The 25,243-nt window shown below is 37.2% G+C and overlaps 1 pseudogene; it reads left to right on the top strand.

Annotated features, from left to right (window-relative positions):
* The window catches only part of LOC132650889 (neurocalcin-delta-like), a 97,075-nt pseudogene that overhangs the window by 14,796 nt on the left and 57,036 nt on the right, over positions 1–25,243 (top strand).

Below are 25,243 nucleotides of genomic sequence, written 5' to 3'. Positions count from 1 at the left end.
TATTTTAGCATCAATTTTCATAAGCTAGATAGGTATGAAGTTCTTTTTTTGTTGGATCTTTGTGTGGTTTAGGTTTCAAGGTTACTGTGGCCTCATAGAATGAGTTTGGCAATGTACCTACACATGCATGTCAACTAAACAACTCTCTACCCAATGACAGATTGGTCAGGGAAGAAAAAAAAAGAAATTAGACACTTCTTGAAATTCAATGAAAATGAAGGCAAAATTCACACAACTTATGGGACACAATGAAAGCAGTGCTAAGAGGAAAGTTCATAGTACTAAGTACCTTCAGAAAGAAGTTTGAGACATCTCATATAAGCAACTTAAAGGCTTACCTGAAAGCCCTAGAAAAAGAAGAAGCTGGAATACCCAGTAGGAGCAGACAGCTGGAAATAATCAAACTCATGGCTGAAATCAATCAATTAGAAACAAATAAAACAATTCAAAGAATCAATGAAACCAAGAGCTGGTTCTTTGAGAAAATCAACAAGATAGACAAACCCTTAGCTAAACTAACAAAAAGGCAGAAAGAAAATATCCAAATCAGCAAAATCATAAACAAAAAGGAAGATATAATGACAGACACTAAGGAAATTCAAAGAGTAATTAAGTCTTACTTCAAAAGCTTTTACACAACAAAACTTGAGAATCTAAATGAAACATAATTTTCTTGATAGATTCCATTTACGAAAGCTAAACTAAGATCAGGTAAATAAATTAAACAGTCCTATATCCCTCCAAGCAAATAGAAGCCGTCATCAAATGTCTTCCTGTCAAAAAAAATGCCAGTCTGATGGTTTCAGTGCATAATTCTACCAGATGCTCAAAGAAGAGCTGCCACCAATTCAAACAATTCCACAAAATAAAAACAGAATATTTGTTACTTTTAAACTTAATAGATTTGTCTAGAAACTTCACACAAAATGAATCGGAACAAGAGATATTGTATATATCATAATTTAAAAGTGGTAAGTAAGAATGCAATTGTATTTAGCAGGATGAGATCATGAAAACCACAAAATTGAGGAGCACTGTGACAGTCTACAAAGACTAAAGTAGGACTGTAGAGACTAACAATAAAAATATTTTAAGTAAAATTCTATTATGAAGAAATCTTAAATCAAAACACCAGGCACCAAAATTAACCAGACCAGAATTCTGTACATTTCAGAGAAATTGTATACATTTAATATGTGCATTCTGAGTCACATTAACAAATATAAATATCATGTATCTTTCATGTTTATTATCTATAATATGTATCAGGAAGCTACAAGATTGTATACTACAGAACTTAATGTCAAGACTCCATTGCTGAAGATACCAGAAAACTTGAGTTAATGAACATGGAGAAATCAAGCTATTAATCACCTGGATGCTTTATCTTTGCTGGCTATATTTCATAGTGCTGGAAGGTGCTATATATCCTACCAAAGGAACTAAAGGTAATATCACTTTATCTGTGAACCAAGAGGGATACAGTTATGATGGGCCTTATATGATATACAGTCTGGTTCAGTAATAGGCACACATATTTTATGTGTAATTAATCTTTCTCTGATTCGATTTTTAAGGTCCCCTCATGATATAGAACACATGCTTGGCATTCAAAATCGCCATAATCTGTGACTAGGTAGGTCATAGACTCAAGTGGTGTACAAGTTTATGACATACTATGGTTTTCAAAACATGAATCTAAAATAAAGTGGTGAAGTCTTCCATTTCTTTATCACTGCTGTGTGTGTGGAGGATTGGAGCCCCTCTGCTACTTTATCATGAACTATGAAGTAGTGATTGCAGTCTATAATGTGTTTGCAATCCTTTACTTACATGCATAAAGTTGTGTAAAATGATATATATCATATGTATGTAGATATACATTTGGATCTATGCTGTCCTTTGGCAAGAACTACTATTTATTTTTCTTGTTTCTCACAATTTCAACAATGCCCTTCCATCACACATTTAATTTTATTTTGGTCTTTAAATATATATTGTTTAATATTTTAGTGCAAACATTTTGGTCATATTCACCAACACCACCACTTCCATATCCGCCTACATTAAGCCCCCTACCTATCTGACTTTGTGTTTCCTTTATTCTCCCAGTCAAGGGCAGTGAGTGTTCTATAAGTACTATTTTAACTGGAGCCTTCTTGTGTGTGTGGATGGCCACCTAGTGATCATAACAGTGAAGAAACTCTCTTCACTTTTCCAGTAACTCGCAAATCTCAGTAACTCTCTTTCCCAGTAACTATCAAATCCCAATCAAATTTCAGCTAGCAGTGATATTTTCTTCCCCTCTCCTTCTTCATGCTGGTATTTTGTTTTGTTTAAGTACACATGATCTGGCACATCTTTTCATAATTATTGTGAATTTACATGTGCAAGTAGCCTGCTGTGGACAGAAAATGTTGTTTTCTTGAGGTTATCCAAGCCTCTGGCTCTTACAATCTACCCAGGTCTCTTCAGCCATGACCCCTCATCCTTATTGAAATGGGTGTGATATGTAAGCCACATTTGTGTCTGAGCACTTCATAGTCTATTATGATATGTACCATGAGCAGTTTCTATACCTTGAACAGTCACTGATTTCTGCATTATTTTCCATCTACTGCAAAAAGAACAAAAGCTACGCTGATGAAGGCTCAGGGATGCACTAATCCACGGTGCAACAACAAATGAGTTGATTTCATATATAGTCCATTTTGTAGAATAACAGCATTAAGTTCAATCCTTGGGTCTTTGCTGTATCTAGTCACAGATTCTGGCTATTTTTATGGTGCCAAGTGTGTGTTCCATTCCATTGAGGAGACCTTAAAATCAAATCAAACAAAGGTTGATTCCATATATAATATGTTTGCCCATTATTGGACCATAGTACATATGATGTAAAGCCCATCATAACTACATACCTCATAGTTCATGGAAGAATAGGAGTTGGTGTTACCTTTATTTTTATTGGTAGCAAGTGTAGAACCTTCTAGCATTATGAAATATAGCCAAGATAGATAAAACATTCAGGTGATTAATAGCTTGATTTCTCCATGTTTAGCAACTCAAGTTATGTAGTATCCTCAGCAGTGGAGTCTTGACATCAAGTTTGCAAGTTTCCAATATCGTATCTTCCTGACACACATTATAGATAATAAATATGAAAGATGAATGATATTTAAATTACCTTTTTATTAATTAAAATTTATATAATTTGTATCCTGGCTGTAGTCCCCTCCCTTGTCTCCTCCCAGTCTCCCATTTGCTCCTCCTTTTTCCCCTATGTCCCTCCACTAGTCCACTGATAAGAAAGGTCCCTCTCCCCTTCTCTCTGATCCTGGCCTATCAGGTCTCATCAGGACTGGCTTCATTGTCCTCTTCTGTGGTTTGGCAAGGCTAAATCCCACAAGGGGAGGTGATCAAGAGTCTGGCCAATGAGTTCATATCAGGTGTTTTTTTGAAATTTTACTTTATTTATTTTTAATAAATTACACTTTGTATCCCAGCTGTAGCTCCCTCTTTCATCCCATCCTAATCCCACCCTCAATCCCACAACACCTCCCAGTCCCCTCCCAAAGTGCACTGCTAGGGTGGTCCTCTTGCTTTTCCATTTGACTCTAGCCTATCAAGTCTCATCATGTCTGGCTGCATTGTCTTCCTCTGTGGCCTGATAAGGCTACTCCCCCATTAGGGGGAGGTGAGAAAAGAGCCAGCCACTGAGTTCATGTCAGAGACAGTCCCTGTTACTATTATTAGGGAGACCACTTGGAGACTGAGCTGCCTTGGACTACATCTCTTACCTCCATACATGGTCCTTATTTAGAGTATCAGTCTCAGAAAAAAACCCCTGTGCCCAGATGTTTTGGTTCTGTTGCTCTCCTTGTGAAACTCCTGTCCACTCCAGGTCTTTCTATCTCCCACTTCATTAATAGGATGCCCTGCCCAAAGTTTGGCTATGAGTCTCAGCATCTGCTTAAATACTCTGCTGGGTAGAGTTCTTCAAAGGCCATCTGTGCTAGACTCCTGTCCTATTCCCTATATTCTCACACTTCCAATGTCCATTAAATTTGCTTTTCTTAAGTGAGGATTGATCATCTTTCCCAGGCTCCTCCTTCTTGCTTAGCTTCTTTAGGTCTACAGATTTTAACATGATTATCCTATTTTATATGTCTAATATCCATTTATTAGTGAATATACACCATGTGTGTCTTTCTGCTTCTAGGATACCTCACTCAGAATGATCTTTTCTACTTCCCACAATTAGCCTGAAAATTTCATGGTTCCCTTGTTTTTAAAAACCGAGTATTATACCATTGTGTAAGTGTATCACAATTTCTGTATTTATTCCTCAATTGAGGGACATCTGAGTTGTTTTAGATTCTGGCTATTACAAATAAAGCTGCTCCAAAAATGGTGAGCAAATGTCATTTTTGTATACTAGAGCATATTTTGGATATATGCCTAGGAGTGCTATGGCTGAATCTTGAGGTAGCACAATTCCTAATTGTCTGAGAAAGTGCCAGACTGATTTCCAAAGTGGTTGTACAAGTTTACATTCCCACCAGCAAAGGAGTAGTGTTCCCCTTCCTCCACATCCTCTCCAGCATCTGTTGTCACTTGAGTTTTTGATCTTAGCCATTCTGATGGATGTAAGGTGAAATCTCTGGGTCATTTTTATTTGCATTTCCCTGATGACTAAAGATGTTGAGCATTTCTTTAAGTGCCATTTTATATTCCTCTATTGAGAATTCTCTTTTTAGCTCTGTATGCCATTTTTTAATTAGATTACTTGTCATGTTGGTGTTTACCTACTTAAGTTCTTTATTTATTCTGGATATTAGCCCTCTATCAGATATAGGGTTGTTGAAGATCCTTTCCCAACTGTACTATATTTTCTGTATCTAGTACTCTGGTTAGGGACATGTAGGGTTTTCCAGATTCTGGCTATTACAAATAAAACTATGAAGATGGATGAGCAAAGGCTCTTATTGAATGGTGGAGCATCTTTTGGGAATATGCCAAGGAGTTTTATAACTGCGTCTAGAGGAAGTACTATTCTAAATTGTCTGAGAAAGCACCAGATTGATTTCCAAAGTGGTTGTAGAATTTCCAACAGAAATGGAGGAGGGTTCCCCTCTCTCCACATCCTCTCTAGCATGTGTCTTCACTTGAGTTTTTGATCTTCATCTTTCTGATCAGTGTAAAGCGAAATCTCTGCGTCGTTTTGATTTGCATTTCCTGATTACTAACAATGTCGAGCATTTCTTTAAGTGTTTATCTGTCATTCAATATTCCTTGATAGAGAATTATCTTTTTAGCTCTGTACCCCATTTTTTAATTGGATTACTTGATTTGTTGCTGTTTAACTTCTTGAGTATTTGTAGATTCTGGATATTATCCATCTATCAGATAGAGGGTTGGTGAAGATTCTTTTCCAATCTATAGGCTGTCCTTTGGTTCTGACAACAGTGTCCTTTGCATTACAGATTTTTAGTTTCATGAGGTCCCATTTATTGATTGTTTAGGATCTTAGAACCTGTGCTGTTGGTGTTCTGTTCAAGAAGTTGTCTCTTGTACCAATGATTTCAAGGCTCTTCCCCACTTTTTCTTCTAACAGGTTTAATGTGTCCACTTTTATACTGAGGTCTTTGATCCCCTGGGTGATAAGTATGAATCTATTTGCATTTTTCTACATGTAGACATCCAGTTTTACCAGCACCAATTGTTGAAGATACTGCCCTTTTCTATTGTATGGTTTTGGGTTTTTTGTCAAAAAGCAAGTATCCATAGGTGTGTGGGTTCATTTCTGAGTTTTCTATTCTATTCCACTGATCCACCATTCTGTGTCTATGCCAAATACCATGCAATTTTTATTACTATTGCTCTGTAGTACAGTTTGAGATCACGGATGAAGATACCTCCAGACTATCTGTTGTACAGGATTGTTTTAGTAAGTCTGTTTTTTTTTTCCATATGAAATTGAGACTTGTTCTTTCAAGGTCTGTAAAGAATTGTGTTCGTATTTTTATGGGAATTGCATTGAATCTGTAGATTGCTTTTGGCAGGATGTCCGTTTTTCACTGTGTTAATCATACTAATCCATGAGCATGGGAGATCTTTTCATCTTCTGATCTTCAATTTCTTTCTTCAGAGACTTGAAGTTTTTTCTAACAGGTCTTTCCCTTGCTTGGTTAGAGCCAGACTAAGGTACTTTATGTAATTTGTGGCTCTTGTGAAAGTTGTTATTTCCCTAATTTCTTTCTCAGCACATTTGTCATTTGTATACAGAAGGGCTACTGATTTTTTTTTATTTAATTTTGTGTCCAGCCACTTTGATGAAGGTGTTTATCAGCTGAAAGAGTTCCTGAGTAGAATTTTTTGGGTCATTCATTATATTGTCATATCATCTGCAAATAGTGATACTTTGTCATCTTCCATTCCAATTTGTATCCCTTGTTCTCCTTTAGTTGTCTTATTGCTCTAGCTAGAAATTCAAGAACTATGTTTAAAAGATAACAAGAGATTGGCCAGCCTTGCCTTGTCCCTGATTTCAGTGGGATTCATTTAAGTTTCTCTCCATGTATTTTGATGTTGACTATAGACTTGCTATATATTGTTTTTACTGTATTTAGGTATGTGATTTTTATCCCTGATCTCTCCAAGACTTTAAGTATGAATGGTGTTGGATTTTGCCATATGTTTTTTAGGCATCTAAGGAGATGATCATGTGGTTTTTCTCCTTCAGTTTGTTCACATGGTGGATTACATTGATGGTTTTCCATATTTTGAACCACCCCTACATGCCTGGGATGAAGCCTACTTTGTCATGTTGGATGATATCTTTATGTTTTCTTGAATATGGTTTGCATGTATTTTAGAGTATTTTTGCATCAATATCCAAAGAGAGATAGGTCTGAAGTTCTCTTTTTTTGTTGGGTCTTTGTGTGGTGTAGGTATTAAGGGCTTCATAGACTGAGTTTGGCAATATTCCTTTTGTTTCTATTTTGTGGAATAATTTGAAGAGAATTGGAGTTAGCTCTTCTTTGAAGGTCTGGTAGAATTCTGCACTGACACCATTTGTCCCTAGTCTTTTTGTTTGTTTGTTTGTTTGTTTAAGAGAGACTTTTGATGACTCCTTCTATTTCTTTGGGGTGGATAGGACTATTTAATGTATTTACCCAATCTTGATTTAATTTTTAATTTGGAAAAGAAAATTAGAGATTTCATTTAGATTTTCACATTTTGTGGTATACAGGTTTTATAGTAAGACCTAATGATTGTTTGGATTTCCTCAGGGTCTATTGTTATGTCCCCCTTTTCATTTCTGATTTTGATGATTTGAATAGTTTCTTTCTGCCTTTTCATTAGTCTGGCTGTGGGTTTGTCTATCTTATTGATTTTCTCAAAGAACCAGCTCTTGGTCACATTGATTCTTTGATTTTTTTAATTTTTACTTTTTATATTAATTATAGGTTCCTCCTCCCCTTCCATCTGACCCTAGACAATCAAGTCTCATCAGGACTGGCTTCTTGTCCTCCTGTTTGGCTTGGCTCCCCTCTTAGGGGGAGGTGATCAAATGTTCATAGCAGCTTTATTCTTAATAGCCACAACCTGGAAACAACCCAGATGTCCCCCAACTGAGGAATGAATACAGAAATTGTGGTACATTTACACAATGGAATACTACTCAACAATTAAAATCAAAGAATTCATGAAATGTGCAGGCAAATGTTAGAATCGAGAAAAGATCATCCTGAGTGAAGTAGTTAACAAGCATAAAAACACACATGGTATATACTTACTTATTATTGGATGTTTTCTTTGTTTCCAATTCATTAATTTCACCTCTGAGTTTGATTATCTCTGATAGTAGTTATTACTTTTAAATTATGACATCACAATATTTTCATTTTGTTTCATATTTTTGTGAAGTTCCTAGACAAATTTATTAGATTTATAAGAAACATAACTCAGAAACACAATCTGTACATCAGAGCAGATTCATAGAAAAGGACTTTAGGTTTGGAAAGAAAAAAAAATACAATGTACTTGGAGCCTGTGTGCATGTCAGATATGTGAGAGAAATGCAGTTTTTCAAAGGAAAATTTTTTTAGAAAAGGAATAAGAAATCACAAAGACAGCATCTTCAACAAATGGGCTGGTCCAACTGGATGTCTACATGTAGAAAAATGAAAATAGATCCATATTTATCACCCTGCATAAAACTAAAGTCCAAGTGGATCAAAGATCCAGCTACACTAAATCGGTTAGAAGAAAAAGTGGGTAAGACGTTGGAACTCATTGGCACAGGAGACAACTTCCTAAACAGAACACCAACAGCACAGGCTCTTAGAGCAACAATCGATAAATGGGACCTTATGAAACTGAAAAGCTTCTGTAAAGCAAAGGATATAGTCATCAAAACAAAATGACAGCCTACAGACTGGGAAAGGATCTTCACCAGCCCTACATCTGACAGAGGGCTGATATCCAGAATATATAAAGAACTAAAGAAGTTAAAAAGCAGCAAATCAAGCAATCCGATTAAAAAATTGGGTACAGAGCTAAACAGAGAATTCTCAGTGGAGGAATACAGAATGGCAGAGAAACACTTAAATGCTCAATGTCCTTAGCCATCAGAGAGATGCAAATCAAAACGACCCTGAGATTTCACCTGACACCCACCAGAATGGCTAAGATCAAAAACTCAAGTGACAACACATGCTGGAGAGGTTGTGGAGAAAGGGGAACCCTCGTCCATCATTGGTGGGAATGCAAACTTGTACAAACACTTTGGAAATCAATCTGGCGCTTTCTCAGACAATTAGGAATAGTGCTTCCTCAAGATCCAGCTATACCACTCCTAGGCATATATGCAAAAGGGGCTTAAGTACACAACAAGGATATTTGCTCAACCATGTTTGTAGCAGCTTTATTCGTAATAACTAGAACCTGAAAACAACCCACATGTCCCTCAGTTGAGGAATGGATATAGAAATTGTGGTACTTTTACACAATGGAATACTACTCAGCAATTAAAAATGAGGAAATCATGAAATTTGCAGGCAAATGGTGGGACCTAGAAATGATCATCCTGAGTGAGGTATCCCAAAAGCAGAAAGACACACATGGTATATACTCACTTTTATAGACCTATAAGATAGGATAAATATACTGAAATCTATCCACCTAAAGAAGATAAACAAGAAAGAGGAACCAGGGTGTGATGATCAATCCTCACTTAGGAAGACAAATGGGATGGACGTTGGATGTAGGAGCAAACAAGTAACAGGACAGGAGTTGTACCACAGAAGGCCTCTGAAAGACTCTACCTAGCAGTGTATCAAAACAGATATTAAGACTCATAACCAAACCTCTGGCAGAATGCAGGAAACCAAAAAAAGGGGGGGGAGTTAATACGACCTGGAAAGAACAGGAGTTCCACAAGGACCAAATATATCTGGGCACAGGGGTCTTTTATGAGACTGATTCTCCAAACAAGGACGATGTATGGATGCAACCTAGAGCCCCTGCTCAGATGTAGCCCTTGGTAGCTCAGTATCCAAGTGAGTACCCTAATAAGGGGAACAGGGACTGTTTCTGACATGAACTCGATTGTGGGCTCTTTGACCTCCCTGCCTCCCAGGGAGAAGCAGCCTTGCTAGGCCACAGAGGAGGACTTTGCAGCCAGTCCTGAAGACACCTGATAAATCAGTATCAGATGTAAGGGGAAGAGGTTCTCCCTTATCAGTGGACTTGGAAAGGGGCAGGGAGGAGATGAGGGTGGGAAGGTGGGATTGGGAGGGAAAGAGGGAGTGGGATACAGCAGAGATTCAAATTTAACAAACTGTAACTAATATTAAAAAATAAAAATTAAAAAAAGAAAGCACAAAGAATCAGCAATACAAACAATGTAGAAAAACAGCAACAGAAAAAACTGTGACTAGAAAAACATAATTACGCAAAAATTCTACATCTAAGGGTACACTCTTTGTTTCTTTTCAAGTATGTAGAATTTAATCTTCTTTAATGTAGAATTAATCTTCTTTCCTATAGATCTTTCCAAAATATAAAAAAATATTACTTTTCCAGAAAACTCTGAAAATATATTAATATGTAGCATTTCTATCGAAGATCAATTTACTAAATAGAAAGTTAAGAAAACTTTTTTTGTGAACAGCACACTTTGACACTAAATGAAATGCTATTCCTGGTGTGTGGGACTTTTGGCATCATGAAGAATGTGAAATCTTTCCTCACCATATTATTGTTAGCATTATTATTACATAATAAGATAAATTGCTCCAGGTGCAAGTGTGAGGATCTAAGTTCAGATCTCCCCCCAAACATAAATGTACTATTATAATCCAATGATCACATAGCAGGAAGAACCCAAGAGAGGAGACCCTCTACAAGTTTGCTGTTCACAGTGGCAGGCTTATGTGGTGAAAACAATGAAGTCAGTTAGTGTGGTACTCTGCCTTCTGCACAGCAGTGGGTAAGGAGAGGCAGAAAGAATCTTAGTGATTTCAAGGCCAGAGTATGTTCCAGGTCAGCCAGTGCTACATGGTCAGACTCTGTCTCAGTCAATCAAATAAGTCAGTCAGTCAGTAAGTGAATAATTAACAAATGATAAAGAACCACTGTGAAATAATGTGGACAGCTAGGACTGACCCTGGATATTCTTTCTGCCTTGCACTAATAGTTATTGACACTCATAAACCTGTACATGCACAGAGAGACTCACATCTACAATAGTGTTGCACAGTTCATCAATACACAAAATGTTAACATAAATTTAAATATGGATTCACATGAATTAATCCCAGTAATTGAATGCAGAGACAAGAAATATTCCCATGAGATCAAGGGCATCCTTGTCTACATGCTGTGTTCCAGGCCACACTATTGAGAAAATATCATAGAAATGGCAACTGCAGCAATATATTATTTGAATTAACTTTGTGCTATACTTTAAGTAAGTTATTTTCTAAAACCTGAGTGATTGTATCAAGACATAATGACATTTCTTAATTGTTAAAGTAGAAGGGCCAAATTCCAGACACCAAAAGTTGTGATGTTTTGTCAGAACCCAATTTCTTATTCATGGACAGTTTAAGTTTATTTTTCTGCACATAAAAGATAAATAAAGCAATGTAATAAAAAATTATATTTCCTGAGACCATAAATAATAAAGGTTAATAATGTAGGATCTTACCTAGTCTTATCTACTTAAATTGCCCATGTTAATTCCAATCATTCATGAGAATATACTTAAAAAAGTGTTGTATAGAAACATGGGCTTTTGAGTTATAAAAGCCATTGCACTAAATATGTGGGTTTATATTCTATGTCTTTTTCCTATATGTTTTTGTATTGTTTTGTTTTAATCTGTTCAGGTATGAGTTTAAGAACTACCAGTTTGTTCTGGCCCTGGTACTTGCCATTGAGGAAATGAACAGAAACCGTATTCTTCTTCCCAACACAACTCTAGGCTTCGCTCTGTATAATGCTGCACCTTTGGAAACGAGTATCCTTTATGCTCCCTTTATTTGGCTCACACGTTGAGGGTACCTCTAGCTAATTTCAACAGTGGACTGAAGAGAATGTCATCTGCTGCACTCACAGGAACATCATGGAAAATATCTTCCCACCTTGGGAAACTGTTTCAAATTTACAAAATACCACAGGTGAGGGCTGGGGTGTTGGAACTCAGGGTCAAATGTCAGTTTTGATAGTATTGGTTGATTGAAAATGTAAAATAGGAGGTCTAGAATAAGTCATCTAACAAAGTAAAGTACAAAGGTGCTTCATGATAGATCCACATTTCCATTACTTGAAATATAAAGAAGGAGAAGTTGATGAGAACAGCTACCTTACTGAAACTTGAGAATAGTCAGTAATTTTTTTGGAAAAGTCTCCGTTTGGGTTTGCCTTTTAAAATATGACAAAACCATCTTCATACCAACTGTTTATGCTTGTTGATTCAGGACTGATAATCTGTTTGATGCCAATGTTTTTCTTCTTTTTTTTTCAATTTTCTTTTTCTACAGCTCACTTTTGGACTTTTTGATTCTAGCTTAAATAACAGAGGTCAGTTTAATTCTATCAGATGGCCCCCAAGGACACATTTCTGTCACTTACCATAGTTTCTTTGATGCATCGTTTCAAATGGTCCTGGGTTGGTCTGATTCTCCGATGGCCACCAGAGAGAATCAGATTCTTTCAGACTTGAGAGAAGATATGGAGAGTACTGGCATCTGCATAGCCTTTTTGAAAATGATTTGTGGTTCCTGGAATTCATATTCCAGTGCATTATGGAAGGATCTGGTAATGATTCCGGAATCATCAGCAAATGTGATATTTATGGGGATGTTGTTTCTTTGCAAGGTTTAATGCGACATATTGAGCAGCAGTTAGTGACATGGAAAGTCTGGATCTTGAACTCTCAATGGGATGTTGATCACAATTATGGTAGAGTCATTTCATGGGAGTCTCATTTTTTCACACCACCATGAAGAGATGGTTGACTTTACAAATTTTATTTAAACAGTTAATCCCTACAAATATCCAGAAGACACTTATCTTCCTAAGTTTTGGTTTCTGTTCTTCAAGTGCTCATTTTCTGAGTTCGATTGTCAACTTTTAGAAAACTGCCAACCCAATGCTACTTTGGAGTTACTGCCAAGACACTATTTTGACCCAGTTATGAATGCAGAGAGCTTCAATATATACAGTGCTATGCATGCTGTGGCCTACAGTCTCCATGAGATGAATCTTCAGCAAATACAGACATAACCACATGTTAATGGAGATGGAAAGGAATTCTTCCCCTGGCAGGTAATATCCCTTCCTGTGTTGTTTTAACATCAGCAATGTGAGGTATTTTTAGGCATTTAGGCATTTAAATTAGGTATCACAGGGTTTTTAGAATACATTGTCAACAAGCAAGGATGTATTCCTCAGAGCAGAGGTAGTAGCAGTAGATCCTTAAGGTTTAAAATGCTTCTGAGCACTACCACAGGATTATGAAGTTAAGGATCACTTTAATGTGTACTTTCCACCCCAGGGCCCTCGTCTAAGGATGGCAGCTTTGTATATATTCTGAAAGTTGGTTAGCTTTCCAAAGGAACTTGAATCAGCAGAATCCACATTACGTTGTTTATTGCTGACTTAGTTGTTCCTAGTGCAAGGTTTTATCTTGAAGAAAATGTGGTTTCCAAATTTTAATGCATTTCAGTCCAAGTATTGTTCATTTACTCAGCCACACGGATACCTCCTTTAAGGTGCTTTTTATTCTAGTTCCCACCGATGGCCTGCAAATGTCATGATTTCCTTATTTTAATTGCTGAGTAGTATTCCACCATGTAAATGTACCACAATTTCTGTATCTATTCCTCAGTTGAGGGAAATATGAGTTGTTTCCAGATTCTGGATATTAAGAATAAAACTGTTGTGAACATTGGCAAGCAAATGTCCTTGTTGTATACTTGAGCACATTTTGGATATATGCCTAGGAGGAAGTATAGCTGGATAGCTGGATCTTGAGGTAGCATTATTCCTCATTGTCTGTGAAAGCATCAGATTGATTTCCAAAGTGGTTGTAAAAGTTTACATTCAAAACACCAATGGTGGAGGGTTCCCCTTTATCCACATCCTCTCCAACATATATTGTCACTTGAGTTTTTGTTCTTACACATTCTGATGGATGTAAGGTGAAATCTCAGGGTTTTGTGATTTGCATTTCCCTGATGACCAAGGACATTGAGCATTTCTTTAAGTGTTTCTCTGCCATTCGATATTCCTGTATTGAGAATTCTCTGTTTAGCTCTGTACCCCAATTTTTATTGGAGTACTTTATTTGTTGCTGTTTAACTTGTTGAGTTCTTAATATATTCTGGATATTAGCCCACTATCAGTTATAGGGTTGGTGAAGATCATTTCCCAGTCTGTAGCCTGTCATCCTGAGTGAGGTATCCCAGAAGCAGAAAGACACACATGGTATAGACTCATTTAAAAGTAGATATTAGACAAATAATATAAGATAAATTATATGAAAATCTTTATACCTAAAGAATCTAAGAAAGAAGGAGGACTCTGGGTAAGATGACCAATCCTTATGCAGAAAGGGAAAGGTGAAATACATTAGAAGAGGGAGAAAACAGGGAACAGGACTGAAGCCTACCACAGAGGGCCTCTGAAAGACTCTAACCGGCAGGGTATCAAAGCAGATGCTGAGACTCACAGTCAAACTTGGAGCAGAGTACAGGGAATCTTATGAAAGAAGGGAGAGATAAAAAGATATGGAGTGAACAGGAGAGCTACAAGAAGAGCAACAGAACCAGAATATCTGGCCATAGGGGTTTGTTCTGAGACTGATACTCCAAAGAAGGGCCATTCAAGGAGATAACCTAGTACCCCTTCTCAGTCTTCAAGTGGTTCCCTAGTAAGGGGAACAGGGGCTGTCTCTGACATGAAGTCAGTGGCTGGCTCTTTGATCACATCCCACTGAGAAAGGACTTCCTTACAAGACCGCAGAGGAAGACAATGCAGACAGTCCTTATGAAACCTGATAGGCTAGGGTCAGATGAAAGGGAAGGAGGACCTTCCTTATCAGTGGACTAGGGAAGGCGCAGAGGACTAAAAGAGGGACATAGCAGGGGTTTGGGAGAGAATGAGGGAGGGTCCTACAGCTTGGATACAAATTGAATAAATAGTAATAAATAAAAAATAAATTTTAAAAATTATCCTTTTATAATGATTCTTTGTACTACTTTTTAAATAAAATGTTTTTAGTATCTTAGATGTACTTCAAACTATATTCCTACATCTCTTTCAGTTCCTTTATTTCCTAAAGAATGACCTACTGAAAAATCTCTTGAGAGGTCACAAAATACTGGATGGGAGAAAATGCCTAGATTCAGAGTATGACATTCTCAATTTTTGGAATTTTCCAAAGGGTCTTGGATTAAAGGTTAAAGTATGCACCATTTTCATATGCACCATTTTCTTCAGATGCTCCTCTTGGTCAACAGTTGTCTATGTGAGCAGATGATTCAATGGCCTACAAAGTTTATAAAGGTGAGTCATGACTTATCTCATTTTGATCTTTAATAAAAACAAAAGTAGTTTTCAGGATGTTATGATCCTTTGACACTTATTCAGTACCAATTATTATTCAGCAACCATTTAGGCAGTTAAACAGCCAACATAAACTGTTTTCTCATTTCCTGACTCTGATCAATGGAAAAGTTTGTTTTTAAATCTTAGTATGCCAACATATTTCTTATGAATAAGTTAAGTTTCTGTCATAGCCTGAAAACACTGATAGAAGATTTATTTAGTGACAGAGCCTTAGAAATTTTAGTGAGAAGTGGCATTTTTTTTTTCAATGCAGTTTATTCAGGAACATTGAACAATCCTCGGACCCTGGGGAAAGCCAGCCCACAGCTTAAATAGCCTCTGGGTAGCCAACCCAGGCGTGCCACGGGGGCAATGCAGATAGGTCCACATACATGGAAGCAAGCCAGATCCTCGGCCTTAGCCAAATGTGGAGTTGTTCGTGACAGAGAGCACTCACCATCGGGAAGGTGGAAGGCAGAAACCAGCTCCATCTTTAAGGCATAGCATTCCGCAGCTCTCTACAGTTCCCCCTTTTTGTTTAGACGCATCAGGCAAGAGTAGAGGTCTGATCTCTGATATTAGAAATATATTGGGACTTTGTACAGATGTTCATTTAGGTGTCATCCACCCAAAGAGCATCAGACCCGTCCGATACCTTTTTCTCAGAGGCGGGACCTGGGGCATCAACCCGCATGCAATCAGACATGCTCTTCTCTGGGTCCAAAGCGGCTGACCCTGAGTGCAGTGCTTAGCCTCGCATCCTGAGCGTACCATTTTAGCTTTTTATGGTATCTAACCATGCTTGGGGAGAATGTCCTGCTTCAATGGCTGTAAAGGCCTGAATGATCATGGCTGCCTCACACTGTTGTGAGACTCTAATCTTGCATATATACCACAGGCAAACCAAGGGGTAAAGTGGAATTTTTATTGTCAGCCTTTAAAAAAGATAGATTAGGATGACAAGTGAGTGTGTGTGTGTGTGTGTTTGTGTGTGTGTTTGCTTTGATACCTCAAATAAATAGTCAACAAAACAACTGAAGGGAGAGCAGGTTTGTTTTTGCTGACTCTGTGAGCAATCAGTCTTACCCTAGTGGGAAAATAATGTTTTAGGAGCCAGAGAATGTGATGACACTAAACTCACAGTAGCCAATTAATTATTGACCCCCATTTTGTGGTAGCTTTTTCCACATCAGGTAAATGTTTCTCTACAACTCCTCACAGAAATGCCCAAAGACTTGTTTCCATGATGAATCCAAGCCCTATAGAGTTGTCAATCAACATTCACAACTACATTGGATATTAAAGTTCCCTAGTAGCCAGTAAAATTGAGACAGTTTAAATCTGAAGTCATACTGTGACCTTCTAGAACACTACTTTAATGACAACAGCTTCATATATTGAACCAAGGTTTAAATATGTGGGTTTTGTATTGCAAAATGTTCTAAAATTAGTATCACTAATACCCATTACCTTTCATTTTATGTGTAAGCATTTCCAGATTAATATTTGATAATACTTAGAAACATGCCACTCACTCAAAAATTTCACAAAAATCCAAACATTTGCTAATAGTTTTCATTTCTCTTAGATTCCACAGTCTGTGTGCAGTGAGAGCTGTATGCCTGGATTAAGGAAGTCTGCCCAGGAAGGCAAGGCTGCTTGCTGCTTTGATTGTACTCCTTGTGCTGAAAATAAGATTTCCAATGAGACAGATAAATACAGGCTGATAGAGAACTTCCCAACTTGTCCATAGAAGTCTGAAATACCTAAGCCAAAGGAAAAGGACTAGCGAGAAGATATAGACTTTTGTTCCTTGATTAGAAATTTAAAGTTTCCCAAGAGGAAACAAAAGAGTCAGAGACACACTCATCCTCAAAGTCAGAAGTCTCATTGTCATACTAAGCTAAAATACATGCAGAAGACCAGGTGTACTCATGTAGGCCTTATGCTTGCTGTTTCGGTCTCTGTGAGTTCATATGCACCATTTTTGTAGTTGATTCAGAGGGCTTTGTTTTCCTGGTGCCTTCCATCCCCCCAACTTTTATAATCCTCCCACCTCCTGCTCTCAGTGGAATCCCTGAGCTCTGCAGGGAGGGCTTTGATGGAGACCTCCAATTTAGACACTCTTCACACAGTCTGGCTGTGGATTTCTGAATCCACTCTGAATTCTTGCCAGAGGAAACTTCTGATGATGATGATTGGATAAGGCATTCAACTATGAATGTAGTAGAATATCACTAGGATATTCTAATTAGGATATTCCTAATCATTAGGCATCATTTTATTGAGGTTTTCTTAGATCAGTTATATTTCATTTTACCCTAGGTTCTGGAATATCCAATCTCCTGCTCTTGGTTACCCAAGAAGTGTCATTCATGCTCTGCTTCTCCTTGAGTGGTCCTTAAATCAGATCAAATAATTCTTGGCTACTTCCATGACTTCTTTTTCATTTTTCATTTATTTATTTTTAATTTATTACAGTTTCTTCACTTGGTATTCCAGCTGTAGCTGTCTCCCTTGTCCCTGTCCAATCCCACCCTCTTCTCTTCTCCCCCTATGTCCCTCCCCCAGTCCACTGATAGGGGAGGTCCTCCTCCCCTTCAGTCTGACCCTAGCCTATCAGGTCTCATCAGGACTGGATGCATTGGTTTTTGTTGTTTTTTTTTTCCTGTTGCCTGGAAGGACTGCTCCCCCATCAGGAGGAGATGATGAAAGAGGCAGTCATTGAGTTCATGTCAGAGACAGTCCCTCTTCTCTGACTAGGGAAGCCACTTGGAGACTGAGCTGACATGGGCTACATCTATGCAGGGGTTCTAGTTTATCTCCTTGCATGGTCATTGGTTGCAGTATCAGTCTCAGAAAAGATCCCTGTGTGTGTGGTCAATGGAATGTTGTTTGGTTGTTATTAATCTAAGGGCTACTCTCCACTTTGAAGTGGTACTCAACAAACTTGTCTTTATAGGTCTGGATTATCTCACTCAGGATGTTTTTTTTTTCTCGTAATATCCATCTTTTTGCTAATTTCATAATGTCTTTTAAAAAAACAGCTGAGTAATAATCTAATGTGTAAGTGTACCAGATTTCTTTATCTATTTTTCTGTTGAGGGATATCTAGAATATTTCTAGTCTCTAGATATTATGGATAAAGCTACAATGAACATGGTTGAACAAGTGTTATTGTGGTTGGATGTTGCATTCTTTGGTTATATGCCCAAAAGTTATATGTCTAGATACTGTGATAGATCAATTCCCAACATTCTGAGGAACTGCTGTATTCATTTACTTAGAGCTATTTTTGTATTCACGTCAACATTTAAGAGATGTTCTTACTCCACATCCTTGCCAACATGAGGTGTCCATTATGGTAGAAATAGGAATGTCAAAGTATTTTTGATTTGCATTAGATATTTTGATGCCTAAAAATATTGAACACTTCTTTAAGGTTTTTTTTTTCCAGCTATTTGTATACCTCTATTACACACTCATTGTTTAGGTCTGCACATCAATTTTATTTTTGTTTTTTTGAAATCAGGTTTTTTAAGTCCTTTATATAATCTTTACAATTAGTACTCTATCAGATGTGAAGTTTGTGTAAATAATTTCTCTTTATGTAGGAAGCTGCCTGGCTTAAATAACTGTGTCCTTTGCCTTACAGAAATTTTCAATTCCATGAGATGCCATTTATTAATTGTTCACCTTGGTGCCTTTCCTTTCAGTGTTCTAGTCAGAAAAGCTTTGCCTGTTCCAATGCATTCATGGCTATTCCAAACTTTATCTTCTATACAGTTCAGTGTATCTTCTTTTATCTTGAGATCTTTTATCCACTGATAGTTGGGTTTTGTGCAAGGTGATGAATTTGTTATTTGCATTATTATATTATTATATATTATTATATATATTATATATATTTTATAGTAATCTAGTTTTAGTACTATCATTTGATGAAGATGCTGTTTTTTTATCCTTGTAGGTAACTTTGGATATTTTTATAAAAATATCAGGTAGTAATATGTGTTTGGATTTATATTTATTTCTTTAAAAATTTTTACTTATCTTTTATTAAAATTTGTTCAATTTGTATCACAGTTGTGGTTCTCTTCCTTGTCTACCTCCAGTTCCACCTTCCCTCCCTCTTCTTGCCATATGCCCCTCATCTAATATGCTGATAAGGGAGGTCCTCTTCCCCTTTTCTTTTGACTCTACTATCAGGTCTCATCAGGACCATTGAATTGCCTTCCTCTGTGGTCTAGCATGACTGAACCCTGCAGGGGTAGGTGATCAGAGAGCCTGCCACAGAGTTCATTTCATAGAAAGTCCCTGCAATCCTTATTAGGGACTCCACTTGGATGCTGAGTCTATGGGCTACATATGAGAGTGGGTTAAATGTCCTCTACACGTCCTTGGTTAGGTTATCAGTCTCTGCAGGCCCCCTTCCAGGGCTCAGATTTTTTGGCTCTGTTGGTCTCCTTTTGGAGCTTCTTTCCCCTCCTGGTCTTTCTATTTAATCCAGGCATTTTGCCCAAAGTTTGGCTACGAGTTTCTGCCCCTGCTTTGATACCTAGATCAGTACAGACTTTCAGAGGCCTACAATTGTAGGCTCCTGTCCTGTTACCTGGTTTCTCCTGCTTCCAATGTCTATCACATTTAACCTTCTGAATGAATATTGAGCATCTTCCCTAGGGTACTCCTTCTTGTTTACTTTCTTTAGGAGTATAGATTTTAGTATGTTTATCCTATATTATATGGCTAATATCCACTTACAAGTGAGTATATACCATGTGTGTTTTTCTGCTTCTAGGTTACCTAACTCAAGATGGTCTTTTCTAGTTCCCACAATTTGTCTGCAATTTTCATGATTTCCTTGTTTTTAATTGTTGAGTAGTATTCCATTGTGTAAAGTACCACAATTTCTGTATCCATTTCTCCATTGAAGGACATCTAGGTTGTTTCAAGCTTTTTATTTTTAATAATATAGCTGCTACAAACATGGTTGAAGAAATGTCCTTGTTGTTTACTTCAGAATATATGCTCATCTAATATGCTGATAAGGGAGGTCCTCTTCTCCTTTTCTTTTGACTCTACTATCAGGACTATCAGGTCTCATAAGGACCATTGAATTGCCTTCCTCTGTGGTCTAGCATGACTGAACCCTGCAGGGGTAGGTGATATACTTAAATTTACTTTGGATATATGCCTAGGAGTGGTATAGCTGGATCTTGCAGCAGCACTATTCCCAATTTTCTGAGAAAGCACTAAATTGATTTCCAAGGTGATTGAACAAGTTTAAATTCCCACCAGCAATGGAGAAATGTTCCCTTCTCCACATCCTTTCCAGCATGTGAGTTTTTGATCCTAGCCATTCTGATGGGTGTGAGGTGAAATCTCAGGGTTTTTTATTTGCATTTTCCTGTTGACTATGTATGTTGAGCATTTCTCTGTTTCTCTGCCATTTGATATTGCTCTATTGAGAATTCTCTGTTTAGCTCTGTACCCCATTTTTAATGGGATTAATTGGTTTGTTGGTGTTTAACTTTTTAAGTTTTTTATATATTCTGGATATTAGCCTTCTGTCAGCTGTAGGATTGGTGAAGATCTTTTCCCAGTCTGTAGTCATTTGGTTCTGATGACAGTGTCCTTTGCTTTATAGAAGCTTTTCAGTTTCATGAGGTCCCTTTTATTGATCTTAGAGTCTGTGCTGTTGGTGTTCTCTTCATGAAGTTGTCTCATGTAACAATGAGTTCAAGGCTCTTCCCCACTTTTTCTTCTAATGGGTTTAGTGTGTCTGGTTTTATGTTGAGGTCTTTGATCCACTTGGACTTTAGTTTTGTGCAGGGTAATAAAAATGGATCTATTTGCATTTTCTACATGTAGCCTTCCAATTAGGACAGTACCATTTGTTAAATATGCTATCTTTTTCCATTGTATTGTTTTGGCATCTTTGTCAAAAATCAAGTATCCATAGGTGTATGGGTTTATTCTGGGTTTTTTCTATTTTATTTCATTGATTCACCAGTCTGTTTCTATGTCAGTACCATGCAGTTTTTATTACTATTGCTCTATAGCACATGTTGAAAACAGTTTGTACCGGATTGTTTAAGCAATTCTGAATTTTTTTCCCCATATGAGACTTGTTCTTTCAAGTTCTGTAAATAATTGTGTTGGTGTATTGATGGGAATTGAGTTGAATCTGTAGACTGCTTTTGGTAGGATGGCCATTTTCATGTTAATCCTACAGATCCATGAGAATGGGAGCTCTTTGCATCTTCTGATATCTTCAATTTATTTTTTTATTTTTTATTCATTACAACTTATTCACTTTGAATTCCAGCTGTTAGCCCCTTCCCTCATCTATTGCTAATACTGCCCTCCCTCTCTCTTCTCCTCCCATGTCCCCCCTTGCATCTGACCCTAGTCTATCAGGTCTCATCAGGACTGTCTGCATTGTCTTCCTCTGTGGCCTGGTTAGACTGTCCCTGCCTTCAGGGGGAGTTGGTGATCAAAGAACCAGCCACTGAGTTCATGTCAGAGACAGCCCCAGTTCCCATTACTAGGGAAACCACTTGAAGACCGAGCTGCCATGGTCTACATCTGTGCAGAGGTTCTAGGTTAACACCATTCATGGTCCTTGGTTGTAGTATCAGTCTCAGAGAAGATCCCTGTGCCCAGATTTTCTGGCTTTGCTACTCTCCTTGTAGAGCTCCTGTCTCCTCTACATCTTTTGCTCTCCCCCTTCTTTAGAATCCCTGCACTCTGTCCAGAGTTTGGCTATGAGCCTCAGCATCTGCTTTAATACCCTGCTGGATAGTCTTCTTCAATTTCTTTCTTCAGAGTTTTGTACTTTTTAATATAGGTATTTCATTTGCTTGATTAGTCACACCAAGACACTTTATGTTATTTGTGGCTATTGTGAAGGGTGTTGTTTCCCTAATTTCTTTCTCAGCCCATTTGATTGTTGAATATAGGAGGGCTTCAGATTTTTTTGAGTTAATTTTGTATACAGCCACTTTGCTAAAGGTGTTTATTGGCTGAAGGAGCTCTCTGATAGAATTTTTGTGACTTCTTCCTTTCCAGTGTCTATTCCCTTTATCTCCTTTAGTTGTCTGAATGCTCTAGCTAGGATTTCGAGTACTATTTTGAAGAGATATGGAATAGGGGGCAGCCTTGCCTTGTCCTGATTTCATTAGGATTGATTTAAGTTTCTCTCTCTTTAGTTTTTTGTTGGTTCTAGGATTGCTGTATATTTCCTTTACTATGTTTAGTAAGTGCCTGTATAACTGATCTTTCTAAAAGTCTAAACATGAATGAATGTTGGGTTTTGTGAAATGCTTTTTTGGCATCTCAGAAGATGATCATGTTTTTGTTTTGTTTTGTTTTGTTTTCTCCTTCTGTTTGCTTATGTGCTGGATTACATTAATGGATTTCAGTATATTGAACCACCTCTGCACACCTGGAATGAAGCCTACTTGGTCATCATTGATGATATCTTCTATGTGGTTTAGGATTTGGTTTGCGAGTATTTTATTGAGACTTTTTTTTCTTTTATTGTGTCATGTTCATAAGAAGAGATGGGTCTGAAATTCTACTTTTTGTTGGATCTTTGTGTAGTTTAGGTATCAATGTGACTGTGTCCTCATAGAATGAGTTTGTTAATGTTACTTCTCTTCTTATCTTCTGGAATAGTTTGAAGAGTATTGGCTTTGGGTCTTCTTTGAAGGTCTGGTAGAATTCTTCCATTTCTTTGGGCCATGTAGGACTGTTTAATCTATTTACCTGATCTTGGTTTAACTTTCCTAAATGGAATCTATCAGGAAAATTGTCCGTTTCATTTATATTTTCAAAATTTGTGACATAGGCGTTTGAAGTAAGACCTAATGATTCTCTAAATTTCCTCAGTGTCTGTCATTATAACCCACTTTTCATTTCTGATTTTGCTGACTTGGATAGTTTTTCTCTGCCATATACTTAGTTTGGCTAAGGGTTTGTCTATCTTGTTGATTTTTTTCAAAGAACCAGCTCTTGCTTGATTCTTTGAATTGTTTACTTGTTTCTAATGTATTGATTTCACCCTGAATTTGATTATTTCCAACCCTTTACTCCTCTTGGGTGTGTCTGCTTATTATTTTCTAGAGCTTTCAAGTGCCATTAAGTTCCTTCTATGAGATATCTCCAACTTCTGTCTGAAGGCACTTAGTGCTGTGAATTTTTCTCTGATCGCTACTTTCATTGTGTCCCATAAATTTGGGTAAGTTGTGCCTTCATTTTCATTGAGTTACATTGAGTTTCTTTGTTTTATTTCTTCCATGACTAAACTGTCATTAGGTAGAGAGTTGTTTAGTTTCCATGCATGTGTAGGCTTTTTGTTATTTCTGTTGTTGTTGTTGTGGTCTAGTTTTAGGCCATGGTGTTCTGATAGGATTATTTTGATCTTCTTGTATCTGTTAAGGCTTGCTTTGTGTTTGACTATGGAGAATGGTCAACTTTGGAAAAGGTTGTGTGGGGTGCTGAGAAGAAGGTAGACTCTTTTGAGTTTGGGTGAAAATTTCTGTAGGCCCATTTTATTTGGGACCTCTGTAAGTGTCATTATTTCCCTATTTAGCTTCTGTCTTGATGATCTGTCCCATGGAGAGAGTAGAGTATTGAAGTCTGCCACAATCAAGGTGTTGGGATGGTTATGTAATTTGAGCTTTAGTACTGTTTCATTTACAAATACCAATGCTCTTGTATTTGGGGCATAGATGTTCAGGATTGTGTTGTCCTCATGGTGGAATTTCCCCTTTGATGAGTATGAAGTTTCCATCCTCATTTTTTTTTATTAATTTTGTTTGAAAGTTTATTTTATTATATATTAGAATAGCTACCCCAGCTTTTTTTCTGGGTCTGTTTGCTTTAAAAATATTTTTCCAGCCCTTTATTCTGAGGTAGTTTCTCTCATTCTTGCAGTGGTGTGTTTCTCGGATGCAGCAGAATGTTGGATCCTGTTTCTGCAACCATTCTGTTAGTCTGTGTCTTTTTATGGGCGAGTTGAGTCCATTGATGTTGATAGATAAACCAATAAATGCTAGTTCCTTTATTGTGGAGTTGGTGGTGATAGTGTGTTTGTGTGCTTGTTTTCTTTTGACTTTGTTGTTGTTGTTGTGAGGTTATCTATGTTCTTTATTTTCTTGGGTGTAGTTGTTTTCGCTAGATTGAAGTTTTCATTCTAGTATCTTCTGTAGGGCTGGGTTGCTATGAAGATGTTGTTTAAGTTTAATTTTGTCATGGAATATTTTGTTTTCTTTATCTTTGGTGATTGAAATTTTTGCTGGGTATAGTAGTCTGGTTTGGCATCTGTGTTCTCTTAGAGTCTGCACGACATCTTCCTAGGCCCTTCTGGCTATCATGCTTTCTGTTGAGAAATCTGGTGTGATTCTGCTAAATCAACCTTTACATTTTACTTGTCCTTTTTTCCCTTGCTGCTTTTAATATTTTTCTTTGTTCTGTAGATTTAGTGTTTTGACCTTGGAGCCTGGAATTTTTTTTTTTTTTTGGTCTATTCATATTATTTTTAGATTTTTTTTTCTTTTCATGATGTCCTTGATTTCTTGGATGTTTTGTGTTGGGAACTTTTCTGATTTTACTTTTTCTTTGAAAGAAGTTTCAATTTCTGCAATTGTATCTTCAGTGCCTGAGATTCTTTCTTCCATCTATTGTATTCTGTTGGTGATGCTTACCTTTTTTGGCTCCTGGTCTTTTCTCTAAGTTCTCCAGCTCCTGAGTTTTCATTGTTTGTATTTTTTCATTGATTCTAATTCTAATTGATTCTAATTCATGTCTTGCACCATTTCCTTCATCTGTTTGAATGTGAATTCCTATCTTTCTATGATGGCATCCATTTTTAAATTTGTTTCCCCTTTATGTGTCTATATTTGGGTTGCTATTTTTTGTTGGTATTTCTTTGAGAGCTTTGTTTCTTTCCTCTTTATGTGCCTCTATTTTTGTGTAGCTGTTTAAGAGTTTTGTTCATTTCTTATTCACGTGCCTCTAATAATTCAATAAGCATAGCTTTACAATAATTTTCCTGTGATTCCAATGAATTAAAATATCTATGTTTATTGGAGGTTGCTGGTGAATCCGTGATGTCCTA

Source organism: Meriones unguiculatus, assembly GCF_030254825.1.
Source record: "Meriones unguiculatus strain TT.TT164.6M chromosome 13 unlocalized genomic scaffold, Bangor_MerUng_6.1 Chr13_unordered_Scaffold_34, whole genome shotgun sequence".
In the NCBI taxonomy this organism is placed as follows: domain Eukaryota; kingdom Metazoa; phylum Chordata; class Mammalia; order Rodentia; family Muridae; genus Meriones; species Meriones unguiculatus.
The sequence above is the reverse complement of the archived record's forward strand: the minus strand, read 5'-3'. Positions and strand labels throughout refer to the sequence as shown.